Source organism: Armigeres subalbatus, chromosome 3 (assembly GCF_024139115.2).
Source record: "Armigeres subalbatus isolate Guangzhou_Male chromosome 3, GZ_Asu_2, whole genome shotgun sequence".
In the NCBI taxonomy this organism is placed as follows: domain Eukaryota; kingdom Metazoa; phylum Arthropoda; class Insecta; order Diptera; family Culicidae; genus Armigeres; species Armigeres subalbatus.
The window spans coordinates 142,103,453-142,119,178 of NC_085141.1; the positions used below are offsets into that span (position 1 = coordinate 142,103,453).

General features: G+C 39.1%; 2 long non-coding RNA genes across 3 annotated transcripts in view; both read right to left on the reverse strand.

Moving 5' to 3' along the window:
• LOC134227979 (uncharacterized) overlaps window positions 1–12,496 on the reverse strand; it is a 51,460-nt gene extending 38,964 nt beyond the window's left edge. Inside the window, exon 1 of the long non-coding RNA XR_009983811.1 lies at window positions 12,416–12,496. This is a non-coding gene — a long non-coding RNA (uncharacterized LOC134227979). The remainder of the gene's footprint in view (window positions 1–12,415) is intronic.
• Window positions 3,885–11,657, reverse strand: LOC134227978 (uncharacterized). 2 transcript variants are annotated; one of them, XR_009983809.1, is made up of 4 exons: window positions 11,570–11,657; window positions 11,468–11,501; window positions 10,700–11,068; window positions 3,885–4,260 (listed from the first exon to the last, which is right to left on the reverse strand). It is a non-coding gene; the product is annotated as an uncharacterized LOC134227978 (long non-coding RNA). The 2 variants fall into 2 exon arrangements; XR_009983808.1 differs by lacking the exon at window positions 3,885–4,260 and adding an exon at window positions 10,463–10,637.
• Window positions 12,497–15,726: the final 3,230 nt, after the last annotated feature.

Sequence of the window (15,726 nt, forward strand, 5' to 3'; positions counted from 1 at the left end):
ATTTTGGTTATGCCTTCTTGGGTTGAGTGTTCCAGACTCAAAACATCCTTTCAGCATCAAAATCAGAAAATATTAAACTTTTTCTAACATATTTACATATTTTGACTCTTGATGAATAACAGTTGCCGATTTTGGTTATGCCTTCTTGGGTTGAGTGTTCCAGACTCAAAACATCCTTTCAGCATCAAAATTAGAAAATATTAAACTTTTTCTAACATATTTACACATTCTGACTCTTGATGACTAACAGTTGCCGATTTTGGTTATGCCTTCTTGGGTTGAGTGTTCCAGGCTCAAAACATCCTTTCAGCATCAAAATCAGAAAACATTAAACTTTTTCTAACATATTTACACATTCTGACTCTTGTTAACTAACAGTTGCCGATTTTGGTTATGCCTTCTTTGGTCGAGTGTTCCAGGCTCAAAACATCCTTTCAGCATCAAAATCAGAAAATATTAAACTTTTTCCAACATATTTACACATTCTGACTCTTGATGACTAACAGTTGCCGATTTTGGTTATGCCTTCTTGGGTTGAGTTCCAGGCTCAAAACATCCTTTCAGCATCAAAATCAGAAAATATTAAACTTTTTCTGACATATTAACATATTTTGACTCTTGTTAACTAACAGTTGCCGATTTTGGTTATGCCTTCTTGGTTGAGTGTTCCAGGCTCAAAACATCCTTTCAGCATCAAAATCAGAAAATATTGAACTTTTTTCTAACATATTTACACATTCTGACTCTTGATGACTAACAGTTGCCGATTTTGGTTATGCCTTCTTGGGTTGAGTGTTCCAGGCTCAAAACATCCTTTCAGCATCAAAATCAGAAAACATTAAACTTTTTCTAACATATTTACACATTCTGACTCTTGTTAACTAACAGTTACCGATTTTGGTTATGCCTTCTTTGGTCGAGTGTTCCAGGCTCAAAACATCCTTTCAGCATCAAAATCAGAAAATATTAAACTTTTTCCAACATATTTACACATTCTGACTCTTGATGACTAACAGTTGCCGATTTTGGTTATGCCTTCTTGGGTTGAGTTCCAGGCTCAAAACATCCTTTCAGCATCAAAATCAGAAAATATTAAACTTTTTCTGACATATTAACATATTTTGACTCTTGTTAACTAACAGTTGCCGATTTTGGTTATGCCTTCTTGGTTGAGTGTTCCAGGCTCAAAACATCCTTTCAGCATCAAAATCAGAAAATATTGAACTTTTTCTAACATATTTACACATTCTGACTCTTGATGACTAACAGTTGCCAATTTTGGTTATGCCTTCTTGGGTTGAGTGTTAAAAGCTCAAAACATCCTTTCAGCATCAAAATCAGAAAATATTAAACTTTTTCTAACATCCCTTGTCATAAGACGAGTTAATACAATCCCATTGAATTCCACCACTTAATTGTATCTTGACAGATACGTATTTCGACCTCAACAGTAAGGCCGTCTTCAGTGTCTCGTACTTGACTCGACTTAGATCAGATCGACAAAATCAGAAAATATTAAGCTTTTTCTAACATACTTACACATTCTGACTCTTGACGACTAGCAGTTGCCGATTTTGGTTATGCCTTCTTGGGTTGAGTGTTCCAGGCTCAAAACATCCTTTGAGCATCAAAATCAGAAAATATTAAGCTTTTTCTAACATACTTACACATTCTGACTCTTGACGACTAGCAGTTGCCGATTTTGGTTATGCCTTCTTGGGTTGAGTGTTCCAGGCTCAAAACATCCTTTACAGCATCAAAATCAGAAAACATTAAACTTTTTCTAACATATTTACACATTCTGACTCTTGTTAACTAACAGTTGCCGATTTTGGTTATGCCTTCTTGGGTTGAGTGTTCCAGGCTCAAAACATCCTTTCAGCATCAAAATCAGAAAATATTGAACTTTTTTCTAACATATTTACACATTCTGACTCTTGATGACTAACAGTTGCCGATTTTGGTTATGCCTTCTTGGGTTGAGTGTTCCAGGCTCAAAACATCCTTTCAGCATCAAAATCAGAAAACATTAAACTTTTTCTAACATATTTACACATTCTGACTCTTGTTAACTAACAGTTGCCGATTTTGGTTATGCCTTCTTGGGTTGAGTGTTCCAGGCTCAAAACATCCTTTCAGCATCAAAATCAGAAAATATTAAACTTTTTCTAACATATTTACACATTCTGACTCTTGATGACTAACAGTTGCCGATTTTGGTTATGCCTTCTTGGGTTGAGTGTTCCAGGCTCAAAACATCCTTTCAGCATCAAAATCAGAAAATATTAAACTTTTTCTAACATATTTACATATTTTGACTCTTGACGACTAGCAGTTGCCGATTTTGGTTATGCCTTCTTGGGTTGAGTGTTCCAGGCTCAAAACATCCTTTCAGCATCAAAATCAGAAAACATTAAACTTTTTCTAACATATTTACACATTCTGACTCTTGACGACTAGCAGTTGCCGATTTTGGTTATGCCTTCTTGGGTTGAGTGTTTCAGGCTCAAAACATCTTTTCAGCATCAAAATCAGAAAATATTAAACTTTTCTAACATATTTACACATTCTGACTCTTGATGACTAACAGTTGCCGATTTTGGTTATGCCTTCTTGGGTTGAGTGTTCCAGGCTCAAAACATCCTTTCAGCATCAAAATCAGAAAATATTAAACTTTTTCTAACATGTTTACACATTCTGACTCTTGACGACTAGCAGTTGCCGATTTTGGTTATGCCTTCTTGGGTTGAGTGTTCCAGGCTCAATACATCCTTTCAGCATCAAAATCAGAAAACATTAAACTTTTTCTAACATATTTACACATTCTAACTCTTGTTAACTAACAGTTGCCGATTTTGGTTATGCCTTCTTGGGTTGAGTGTTCCAGGCTCAAAACATCCTTTCAGCATCAAAATCAGAAAATATTGAACTTTTTTCTAACATATTTACACATTCTGACTCTTGATGACTAACAGTTGCGGATTTTGGTTATGCCTTCTTGGGTTAAGTATTCCAGGCCGAAAACATCCTTTCAGCATCAAAATCACAAAATATTAAACTTTTTCTAACATATTTACATATTTGGACTCTTGATGACTAACAGTTGCCGATTTTGGTTATGCCTTCTTGGGTTGAGTGTTCCAGGCTCAAAACATCCTTTCAGCATCAAAATCAGAAAATATTAAACTTTTTCTAACATATTTACACATTTTAACTCTCGATAGCTTACACTCCATAGTTGCCTTTTTTGACTTGAGTTTTCAAGGCATAATGCTTCAAACCATGTATTTAAAACTGGCATATCCAGCCACCGACCAACCCACTCCAGAGTTGGATTTTCTTGACCCAACTAGGTCCGATGGCATATCCAGCCACCGACCAACCCACTCCAGAGTTGGATTTTCTTGACCCAACTAGGTCCGATGGCATATCCAGCCACCGACCAACCCACTCCAGAGTTGGATTTTCTTGACCCAACTAGGTCCGATGGCATATCCAGCCACCGACCAACCCACTCCAGAGTTGGATTTTCTTGACCCATCTAGGTCCGATGGCATATCCAGCCACCGACCAACTCACTCCAGAGTTGGATTTTCTTAATCCAACTACACAGCAAAAAAATTTGTTGAATATTACATCGAAATCGCTGCAACCAGTTGAGTCCATCGGAATATGAATATTACACTGCGCGACGCACTCGAGAGCTTGCTGTGTAACAAACAAGAGCGACGTAAGATGATGTAATCGAAGCGATGTATTAATGAATGTGATGTAAAACCGTCCAAGTATGATGTTGAATTAATTTATTTTGGGGAATAATTTTTTTGGGAGTTTTCGGTTTTTATTTATTTGATTTGCTAAATGGAATGTTTTTTGTTCTCATTTTCTAATTTTTATTGCATACATACATACGCACATACATACATACGCACACGAGCGACATAGTGAAATGCAGCAGATTATTGAATTGTTAGTTTTACTGTAATTTACCATTATTTACAGTATTTACATCGGTAGAATCGCGGTTACCTATGATTCGTTGTCCTGATCGGTCCATCCGCAACTCTCGAGTGTAATGGTTATATCATCCAGGGGCAGCGTGTCATCTTGACCATGAATTCCCCATCCGGTGAAATGGTAGGGCAAAAGGTGAGCGGCCTCTCACTCGAAACTTTCATGTTTCACACGAGTTATTTACCACCGTGGAGAGAACATAATTGAGCGGCACGTAAATCTGGTTTTCTTAGACGACGACAAATGCTGTAAAAAAGAATAGGCAATATTTATATAGAGTATGTTTTGTTATTCTTGAAATGAACATCCAAAACGCCTCTAAGGATTACTCAGAATGGCCTCAAAGACAAAGGATTCTGAAGGAAGCCCTTTGGAGATGTCGAAAAGAATTCTTCTGGGATTAGGAAACAATCTTTCAAGGACCTTGATTATTGCAAAGGAAATTCTTTTGGGGTTCTAATTTTTTAGGGATTCCGAAGGAAATCGTTTAGCATGAGAAAATTATTTGAAGCTTTTAGTGGAATGTATTCACTTGTCATAAGACGAGTTTGTACTAAGTATACCATTTAATTCCACTACTTTATTGTACCTTTGACAGATACGTATTTCGACCTCAACAGTTAGGTAGTCTTCAGTGTCTCGACTAGTCGAGTCAAATACGAGACACTAAAAACAATCTTTACTATTGAGGTCGAAATACGTATCTGTCAAAAGTATAATAAAGTAATGGAACTATGACAGATCCTTTAGGAATTTAGAAGGGAAACCATCTGGGATTTCGAAGGAAACTTTCTTCGATTCCGAAGTGAATCCTTCTAAGATTCGAAGGGAATCCTTTCTCAGAGGATTCCGAAAGGAATGTTGGGGATTACAAAGGGAACCTTTTGAGTAGTCCGAAGAGACTTTCTATGGATATTCCGAAGGGAATCTCTTTGAGGATTCCAAGGGAATCTAATCAAAAGGAATACTAATGGAATCCTTAAGGGATTCCAAATTAAATCATTCAGGTATTCCAAAAGAAATCCTTTATGCTACGTTTTGACAGGGCAAGTGAATTTTGAATTCAATTGACTTGCCAAAAGTTGAACATGTTCAACTTTCTTTTCGTTCAAGTGAATTGAATTAAGGTGTTTACACGTTCAGTTCGCGTTCGATTCAAGCGACTTGCTCAATCCACTTGCCTTGTCTAAACGTAGCATTAGGGAATTCAAAGGGAATACTCTCAGGATTTAAGGAATTATTTTTTATTTTTATTTGCATTTCATCGTCTTCGACGATGCTGGTACATACTCAATCAGCAAACATTTCTGTATCGTTAGGTGAGTTATTTGTCTTGAACAACCGAATAGTCAACGAAACAATTGTATACAAATGTGAGACAAATTGTATATGTAGTGGGATTTTTCTCACATTCCGTACTTTGGGGGCCGTACACATATTACGTAAGCACTTATGGGGGGAGGGGGGTTGGTCAATATCTTACGCTCCATATAAATAAAAAATCATTTGTATGGAAAAAATCTTACAAGGGGGGAGCGGGGGTTGAAAAACCCAGAAAAAATGCTTACGTAATAAGCTTTCACAATCGGTACTAACATATAAACCGGAGAGAATCTTTTGGCATTCTAATGGAATCCTTTCGGGATTCTAATCTGATCTGTTTGGATTTGCTAACGAAATTGTTTTTTGATTCCGAATCGAATCCTTTGGTTACTTAAGGACTGCAAGGAGAATCCTTATGAGTATAGTAGTAATAATCATTTTTATTTTTACTTATTCTTGGTTTGTTTAACAATTAATTTTACATTTTGAAATATTATAGTTCGCCGTTTTGGCCTTTTATACATATGTTTTTTTTTTTAATTTAATTTTGCTTTAGAATTCTAAGGCTATGAACCATTCCACCGATTCGTTTAACTTTTAGTTAAAATTTGACAGGTTGGTTATTTTGCCGTGGTTAAAAATAACCTTGCTCCGGAGCATGGTTAGATTTGAAAGTTCGATAGTTAAACTTTGTTCGCGAGAAAATTGGCGCCAAATCCATTTCGTTCCGAATAACTATCAATCTGTCAGAACTCAAATGGGTCGGCTTCGGAGTAAAATTTTAACCACGATGGGAAAATAACCATCGAAGTGTCAAATTTTAACTAAAAGTTAAACGAATCGGTGGAATGGTTCACAGCCTAATGCTACGTTTTGACAGGGCAAGTGAATTGAGCAACTCAGTTGAATTCAATTGACTTGCCAAAAGTTGAACATGTTGAACTTTCTTTTCGTTCAAGTGAATTGAATTAAGGTGTTTACACGTTCAGTTCGCGTTCGATTCAAGCGACTTGCTCAATTCACTTGCCTTGTCTAAACGTAGCATTATCGTTACAGCCTTGAACAGGTGCTGGCTTCTTCTCCTTCATCTTCTTCAATGGCTCTACATTCCAACTGGAACTTGGCCTGCTTTTCAACTTAGTATTCTATTGGCATTTCCTCAGTCATTAATTGAAAGCTTTCTATGCCTGCCATTGCATGAGTATGTATCTTGTGTGGCAAGTACAATGGATGCATTATGCCCAGGGTGTCGAGAAAGCTTCTTACGCCTTTGCTCGCAAGGCTACTGGAGAACTTTTAGGTGCAGGCTATAATCTTTATAAAATTCCACAAAAAGGGAATCTTGAGATTTGGTAACGAATCTTTTGGGATACCGCAGGGAATCATTTTGAATCATCAAAAAGTCTTTTTCGGGATTCCGACGGGAATCCTCTTGAGATTCGGGCGGGAATCCTTTCTGGATTCCGACGGGAATTCTTTCGAAACGGGAACCCTTTCGGTATTTCGACGAGAATATTTTCAGGATTTCGATGGAAAATCTTTAGGGATTGCGACGAAATTTTGACGAGGATTTTTTAGGATTCCAAGGGAATTCCGACGGGGATAGTTTTGGGATTTCGACAGAAATTTTTTGGGGCCTTTTGGGGTTACGACATAAATCGTTTCGAGATTTTGACAAGAACCCTTTTGTGATTAAGACGGGAATCTTTTTATGATTCCGACTGGAACTCTCTAGGGCTTCCGAACGGAATTCAGACGGGAATATTCTCGGAATTGAGACGGGTATCCTTTTGAGATTACGACGGGAAGCCTTTTCAAGAATCCGACTGGAATCCTTTCTGAATTCTGACTGGATCGTGATTCTAAAGGGAATGCGTTCTAAATTCCGACGGGAACCCTTTCGGTATTTCGACGAGAATACTTTCAGGATACCGATGGGAATTTTTTGGGATTGCGACGAGATTTCGACGGGGATTCTTTGGAGATTTTGATATCAGGATATATTTTTGGAATTCCGAGAAGAGTACTTGTTGAATTCCAATGCAAATTCTTTCGTGTTTCTGGCGGAAATCCTTTTGAGATTTTGACGAGAATCCATTCGGGACTCTGACGGAAATATATTCGAGAAGCTCAAAAGAGTTTCTGTTTGGGATCTTCAATGATATTCCCTTCAGAATACCTCTATGAGATTTCCCTCGTAATATTCAGAGAGATTCCCTACGGAATACCCAAATACCCAGAGACATCCCATTCGGAATCTCCAGATATTCTTATTGGAATCCCTGAAGAATTCTCCTTTGAATCCCAGAAGGATTCCTGTTGGAATCCCGAAAGGATTCCCGTAAAAGTCCTGTCAGAATTCAATTTGAAAACCTCAAAGATTCCTATTGGAATACCAAAACAATTCTCCACAAGGATCTATTCGGAACTCCAGAAGGATTCCATTCGGAATTGTCATAGAGATTACTTCACGAATCCCCGAAAGAATCTCCAAAGGATTGTCGTCGGAATCTCAAAAAAAATTATTATAATAATTATTATAATAATTGAAAGGATCATCTTCAGACTCACTAAATAGTTTCCTAAGGAATCATCGAAGGACTCCGTTTGTAATCCTCAAAGGATTCCCTTTGAAACCCTACCTTCGAAATCCTGGAAGGATTCCCTTCGGAATCCCGGAAGGATTCCCTTCGGAATCCCGGAAGGATTCCCTTCGGAATCCCGGAAGGATTCCCTTCGGAATCCCGGAAGGATTCCCTTCGGAATCCCGGAAGGATTCCCTTCGAATTCCGGGAGGGTTCCCTTCGGAATCCCCGGACGGATCCCTTCGGAATCTCGGAAGGATTCCCTTCGGAATCCCGGAAGGATTCCCTTCGGAATCCCGGAAGGATTCCCTTCGGAATCCCGGAAGGATTCCCTTCGGAATCCCGGAAGGATTCCCTTCGGAATCCCGGAAGGATTCCCTTCGGAATCCCGGAAGGATTCCCTTCGGAATCCCGGAAGGATTCCCTTCACATCCCACAGCACATGCGTCTAGAGTCTAGAGGATTGACGTCGCTAACCGCACGACCACGGAATCTCAAAAAGAGTTCCGGAGTAATTAAAAAAAGAATCCCTTCGGGATCCCAGAACATTTTTTGCTACACACTTAAAATTCTATGTTTACCGATTGCCGAGAATCCAACAGCCGAGATATTGGTAATAACTTCGACGAATTTCGGTAAATTTTTTACCGAGATTTCGGTAAACTTTACCGAGTCATCGGTAATCGTTACCGAGATCTCGGCAAAAAATCAACTTTGCCGAATTTCGGCAAATTATTGACGAAATTTCGGTAAAGGAATTACCGAATCTCAGTAAAAAATATTACCGAGATCTCGGCTGTTGGAATCTCGGCAAAAATTTTGCCGAGATCTAAAAAATAATTTAAGTGTGTAGATCTTAAAAAGATTACCTGCAGAATTCCATAAAGATTATCTGCGGACTAGCAAAAGGATTTCCGTCGGAATTCCTCGGAATCCCCAAAGATTTCCCGTCGAAATATAGTCACAATCTCTAAAGAATTCCCCCTTGAAAGTATTCCTGTCGGTTCCTGTTGGAATTTCGAAAGAATTCCCGTCTGAATTCCGTTTGGAATCCGAAATGATTCCTGTTTTCCCTAAAGGATTCTTCTCGGAATCCCGAAAGGCTTCCCGTCGGAACCCCAAAAGGACTTTCGTCGCAATTCGAAAAATATTCCCGTCTGAATTTCAAAAGAGTTCCGGTCGGAATCCCGAGAGCATTCCAGTCCAAGTCCTGAGAGAGTTTCAGTTGAAATCCCAAGAGGATTCCAGTCAGAATCATAAAAGGATTCGCGTCGGAATCACGAAACGATTCTTCTCAAAATCTCGAAAGGGTTTGAGTCGCAATCAAGAAAGGATACCTGTCGGAATGCCGGAAAGAATCTCTAAAGGATTCTGGTTGGAATCCCGGAAGTATTCCCGTTGGAGTTTTGAACTAATTTCCGTCGGAATCACGAAAGTATTCACTTCAGAATCCCGAAAATTTTGCTATCGGAATCCCGACTCCCGTCGGAATCATGAAAGGATTTCCATCGGAATTTCGAAAGGGTTTTTTCGGTATCCCGCAAGTAATGTACTCTCCTCCCAATCCCAAAAATATTTCCGGAGGAATATAAAAAAATGATTCCCTGCAGAATCGCAGAAGATTTCTTGCTAAATCATAAAATGATTACCTGCAGAATACCATAAAGATTTCCTGCGGAATAGCAAAAGGATTTCCGTCGAAATTTCCAAAGATTTCCCCTTCGAAATATGTTTCCAATCCCTAAAGAATTCCCACTGAAATCCTGAAAGTATTCCCTTCGAGATACCGAAATGGATCCCGCCGAAATTTCGGAAGAATTCCCGTTAGAATCCCGAGAGAATTTCAATCGGTATCCAGAAAGCATTAATGTTGGAATCTAGAAAGGATTCCTATCGGAATGCCGAAAGGATTCCCGTCGGCAAGGTTTCACGTCGTAATTCTGAAATGATCCCCATCGCAATTCTGAAAATATTCCCATCTGAATTCCGTTCGGAATCCGGAATGATTCCTGTCAGAATCCGAAGAGGATTCGAGTCGGAATCATAATGGATTCCCGGCAGAATCACGAAAAATCACGTCGGAATCACGATAGGTTTCTTGAGGAGTTCAAAAATTATTGCCTGCGGGATCCCAGAAGATTTCTTACTAAATTTCAAAATGATTCCCGGTGGAATTCCAAAATCCATTCTATTCCCTCCGGAATAGCAAAAGAATTTTCGTCGTAATCCTCGTCGAAATCTCGTCTCAATTGCGAAAGAATTTCCATCGAAATCATGAAAGTATTCCCGTAGAAATACCGAAATGGTTCCCGTCTGAATTTTGAAAGAATTGCCGTTGGAATCCTGAAGGATTTCCGTCAAAACCACGAAAGGATTCCCATCCGAATCGCGAAACTATTCTTGTCAAAATCTCGAAAGCACACTAATATATTCCCTTCGGAAACTCGTCAGTACTCTTCTCGGAATTTCAAAAAGGCTTTCTCTTCTTCAATGGCTCCCAAGCAAATCTGTTCAGAATTCTGAAAGGATTCCATTCAGAATACCAACATATTCTCTACTGTTTGTATTTTAGTGCGGATTGTTAAAGTTTTCAGTACGGACTGGGAGAAAAATCCAGTTGTGTTGTAGACTATATTAGGTTGCTCAAGACAAATAACTCATCTAACGATACATAAATGTTTGCTGAGTACCAGCACCAGCATCGTGGAAGAGCTCCTGAAATGCAAACAAAAACTAAATTTATTCCTATATCTAAGTTATTTTTTCTTTAAACTTACCTGTAGATTGCCACAGTGATTATGTGGAAAATGAAGGACATCCAGGAAAATAAGTGGGACATTAAAAAACGGGTACGCTTATTGTGGATGCAGAAAAATAGATGATTCCATTACCTACACAATGTTCATAAGTAGGGAAGTTCAGGAAGTAAACTGCTCCATAGTGGCTTCCCTCAGTGGAAACGGTTTTCGGTGCAGTTGCGGATAGGTGTAAATGGTTCGAGAAAGTTTCCTCCGTTCACTCGGCATGCTAACAAAATATGCTGCACGGTACTGTTGCATGTTAGCATATCCCGAAGAAATATTGGTGTCGATTTATGGCAGCCATCAATCGTACGGTCCGAAGTAACAAAAGCTCACCTCATAAAACTGAAAAGAACCCAAGTTATTATTTATTTATTTTGGTACATTTGAATTCATAATTAAATAGATATTCTCAATCCAGTTGAAACCCGAAATTGGGGGCTAGCGAAGTTGGATTTTTCTTACAATCCGTACGTTAAACCTAACTTCGGAAGTGGTGCGCTGAATAGCGCTTCGTAATATGAAAACAGCGCACCACTTCCGATGTTAGGTTTAACGTACGTATTGTACGTATTGGACTCACTTTATTCCCCACACCCCCAATTCCGGTTTTCAACTGGATTGAGAATATCTTTCGGGAAGTCCGGGAACTGAATAATCTGAGGGTCTCATTAACAAAATTCTACATCCAAAAACAAAAAAATATATCACGGACTTTCCAGGCTAAAAGTACTTTAAACTCACCTTTATCCAAGCGATTTCGGTTCATTATTACATGCTGCAACAGAAATGAATATTAATGGCATGCTAGATTTAACATTAAATTTAATTTATTACAAAACTTACCGGACAAAAGCTCACCAAATCACGAACCAATTTTCAATTGCAATATGGCGGCGTTGTGGTCAGCCAGTCGATAACTTCAACATCTGAGCAGTGTTGCGGGTTTTAAAAATACATTATTAAAGAATGCGATAAAGCATACAATCTGTGTAATTTTACACAATCAAATTAGAATCATTTGGTTGCATTTGATTTTATGTAAAATTTACGTTATATATGTTGTGAAAATTAACCAAGCTCAACGTAATGCAGAAAAGATATTTCATTCCTGTGTAATTTGAGGCCGATGTGATAAAACATAAAAATGATGTAATTTAGCATCAGAATATTGTCTTTACATAGGGATTTTATTACAACAGCATGAATTACGTCGATGGATATTACAATTCTTTTTGCTGTGTAGGTCCGATGGCATATCCAGCCACCGACCAACCCACTCCAGAGTTGGATTTTCTTGACCCAACTAGGTCCGATGGCATATCCAGCCACCGACCAACCCACTCCAGAGTTGGATTTTCTTGACCCAACTAGGTCCGATGGCATATCCAGCCATCGACCAACCCACTCTAGAGTTGGAGTTTCTTGCTATAAAATTACCAATAAAGTTAGTTTTTTTAATATCAATAGTCTTTCGATTTTCTGAATCGTACAAAATCAGCTTTCATTTTAAATAACTCACATATTTCAAACGCAATACTATGTTGTCAGAATCAGCATAATATGTACAATGCAAGTAATTTATAACAATGTTCATAATTTTGTGTGTTTTTCGTATACGGTAGGGGTTCCTTTTAATTCTACTTGCGTATTTGTTGTTTGTATAACAATTGCAACGCAAAACCAACTTACCATCAACATAATTCTTATGTGCTTTATCCATCAAAATATAGTTTTAATTCCAAATCAACAATAACTCTATACACCTCATTCTAAATACCAAGCTAAATATGTATATCTAACAATTTCGAAGAAACGCCCAAATTTGTTTGGAACTCTCACTATTTCACCGTAAACAATCTAGCAACATCCAACGAATAAGAAACATCACATACAATCACTTATCCTTGCGTATTATTTTTGACCTCGCGACACTTCCACCATACAACTTAAAACACGGCGACACGATTTTTTGATGTCGCTGAGGTTAAAATAAAACGTGCACACTGGTGCTCAAACCGGAACAAAACAAAAACTGACCCCGACAATACGACAGGAATCACAGGCCGAGCAAAACCTTCCATCTAAGAATGGGAACGAATAGTCCGACTACCGTCCGCGACATTGTGATCTCACGTCCGTCTGTCAACGCAACCGTTTCAAAACTGACTTGATTCGTACTCACTCTTTGCATACACGCTCAAGTACGAATACTCAATTCCATTCATTCAAACCTATTCAGACAACTCCCAAAATGAGCTGCATACATTTTTGTTCTACATCATACAATCTCTACAGATGCCACCTCAGTGGAAACTATTCACATCAACCACCCATCGGTGAACGTCGCTCGGACAGACGGATGCCAAGAGATAATGTTTTGTAATATGAAGAAACTTCGTCTTGAGTCAAATTTCTGTTGTTATCCCTCGCAACAATACGCATCTTAGATAACCAACATATCATAACCAAATTCAGAATCTTGCGAGAAAATTTCATAGGATTCTTAGAATTTGTCATTCTCCGAGCGGTCCGTTGTCTGCTGCGGAATCCCGATCAATATGGCTCGCGCGCCGAAAAGCAGCTTTCTTATATCTAATAAAGAATAAAGCTGCTTTCCGGCACGCGCGAGCCATTTTGATCGGGATTCCGCGGAATGAGTTTTCGCCCGCGATGTAAGCGTACGTGGCAAAGTAAGGATTGTGATGTCCCCGACTGAAAGCCAGTCGAGTGGCTTCAGCGGCCGATGAGTCATGTTAATTCCACGGTTAGAGACTCTAAGTCCATCGAACTGGGAACAACTATTCAACTTCTTGATTCAGTTGGCCTCCGAGCAGTTTGCTCAATGCCACAATGCCACCCACTTCGTGCTGCTGTGTCCGCTCCGCTGCATCGAATGTCGAACCGCCTTCTGTGGAATCCCGATCATAATGGCTCGCGCGCGCCGAACAGCAGCTTTCTTGTATTTAATAAATTAAACCCGTAAGCCCCGCCTCTTTGTGAGCTGATATGGGTGTAAATATAATGTGCACTCATAACGATTAATGAAGGTGCGGGGCTAATGGAATTACTTCATTGGATATAAGTAAGCTGCGTCACTGCGCGCGCGAGCTATTTCGATCGGGATTCCGCAGACAACGGACCCGACAACGCAGAATGACAAATTCTAAGCATCCTATGAAATTTTCTCGATTCTGAATTTGGTTATGGAATGTTGTTTATCATAGATGCGTATTGTTACGAGGAATAACAGCAGAAATTTCATTCAAGACGAAGTTTCTCCATATTACCAAACATTATCTCTTGGCATCTGTCTGTCCGAGCGACGTTCACCGATGGGTGGTTGCTGTAGAAAGTTTCCACTGAGGTGGCGTATTCATTGATTTTTTACAATCCGACTATCCGAAATAAACTTTCTTCAAAGAGCAAAACTCAATCGTAAATAGTGAATTTGATAGCGCGTCGGAGGGAGATGATGTAGTGAATTTTAATGGATGGAATCATTAACAGCAACCAAGCTACCACGCCAAACCCGATGCCACCAAAACAGTCTATTTTCGCAATCAACTTTTTCTTTTCATAAAATGTTGGTCCTGAGAAGAACCAATTTTCTTTTCCCAATGTTCCTTTCCAACTAACTGACACCACAATTTGTAACAAATTTTCAGCATCGGCACTGGCGGTGCGGGATCGCCACAGTGCTATTCTTATGGTCAACCTTTTCTTCATATTAAATTCTGCTTCGGTGAGGTTGAATGATCTGCAGCAACACATCGAGCACCACCACCAATGCGATGGATTTTCTTTGAAAATGTTATTAGCGCCTCCGTGATGCTGTGTCCGCTCCGCTACGATCACTTTGATGCGTCTGCTATGCGTAAAATCTTGTTCAAACTGAGGATTAGATCCAAACCAGCAAGTGATTGAATTTTGATGTCTGTGCTAGTGATGCATGTACGTGATTGGTTGGTTTACCTATTTCTAAACTTTTTATCAATTATCAATAATAAATAGTTAAAAATCAGTATTTTCAAATAAATGCAAAGAAGCGTTGACTCATCCTTGATCGAATGGTCCAAAAAAATTGAAAATCCATCGAGAAACGGCTTAGATATTAAAGTTTAAAGTCTATCATATTTTCGTGACGGTCCCCGATTTTCGCAATCGTAAAGTGTACCCTAGGGCAGTTCAAATTTAAAAAAATGTTCGAAAATTCCAACTCCCATAAGTCTATTAGCATCATTTTGATAATATAGGAGTCCTGGCAAAATTTCAGGCAATTCGGTGACCATTTAGGGGTGGCGCGAAGTCAATTTATGTTTATATGGAAATTTGTATAGGAAAAATTTAAAAAAATTTCAAATCTCCCTAAAACTGTCTAATTGTGATGAATTCAAATAAACATTCCTGTTGGGAGCTAAACCCACTCATGCAGAATCCAGCTAATACCGTCACCCCTTTGCCGTGAACATTGAAACACACACACACACATGTATCTTTTGAAACAAATATATTATCTTGTCGATTAACAGTAATCGGACGCGTTTTTCATTCCGCAAAGAAAAATTCGTTAAATACAGTCCGCTCGGTTTATTGAAGGAACATTGGTCCTTCTATGACCGGATATAGTGAGAAGTAGTGGAAAAACGTCGACGCGAGTGTTTTTTCCGCGAAAAATCGTTGAAATTGAGCACTCACCAGATCCGCTGGTCGAATGCAGCGACGCGCTGCGAAAATTGCAAATGGCCGTCGCTCGGAAACAAGTGCAAAAGTGATCGTGTTGTGATGCCAACACCGAAAGCAATCAGTGAACAGAAATCCTTGCAAAAAGCGAAGCAAGAACAACAGAAGATGGATGAGCAATTGAAGACTCTCACTCGTCAGAAAGGGGCAGTGCGGGGCAAACTTACTCGCGTGAAAAGTGCCATTGAACACAGTGAAGATGCGCCGAACCCGAACATTATGAACGTGCATTTTCTTCGGTTGCATCAGAAAACTATTGA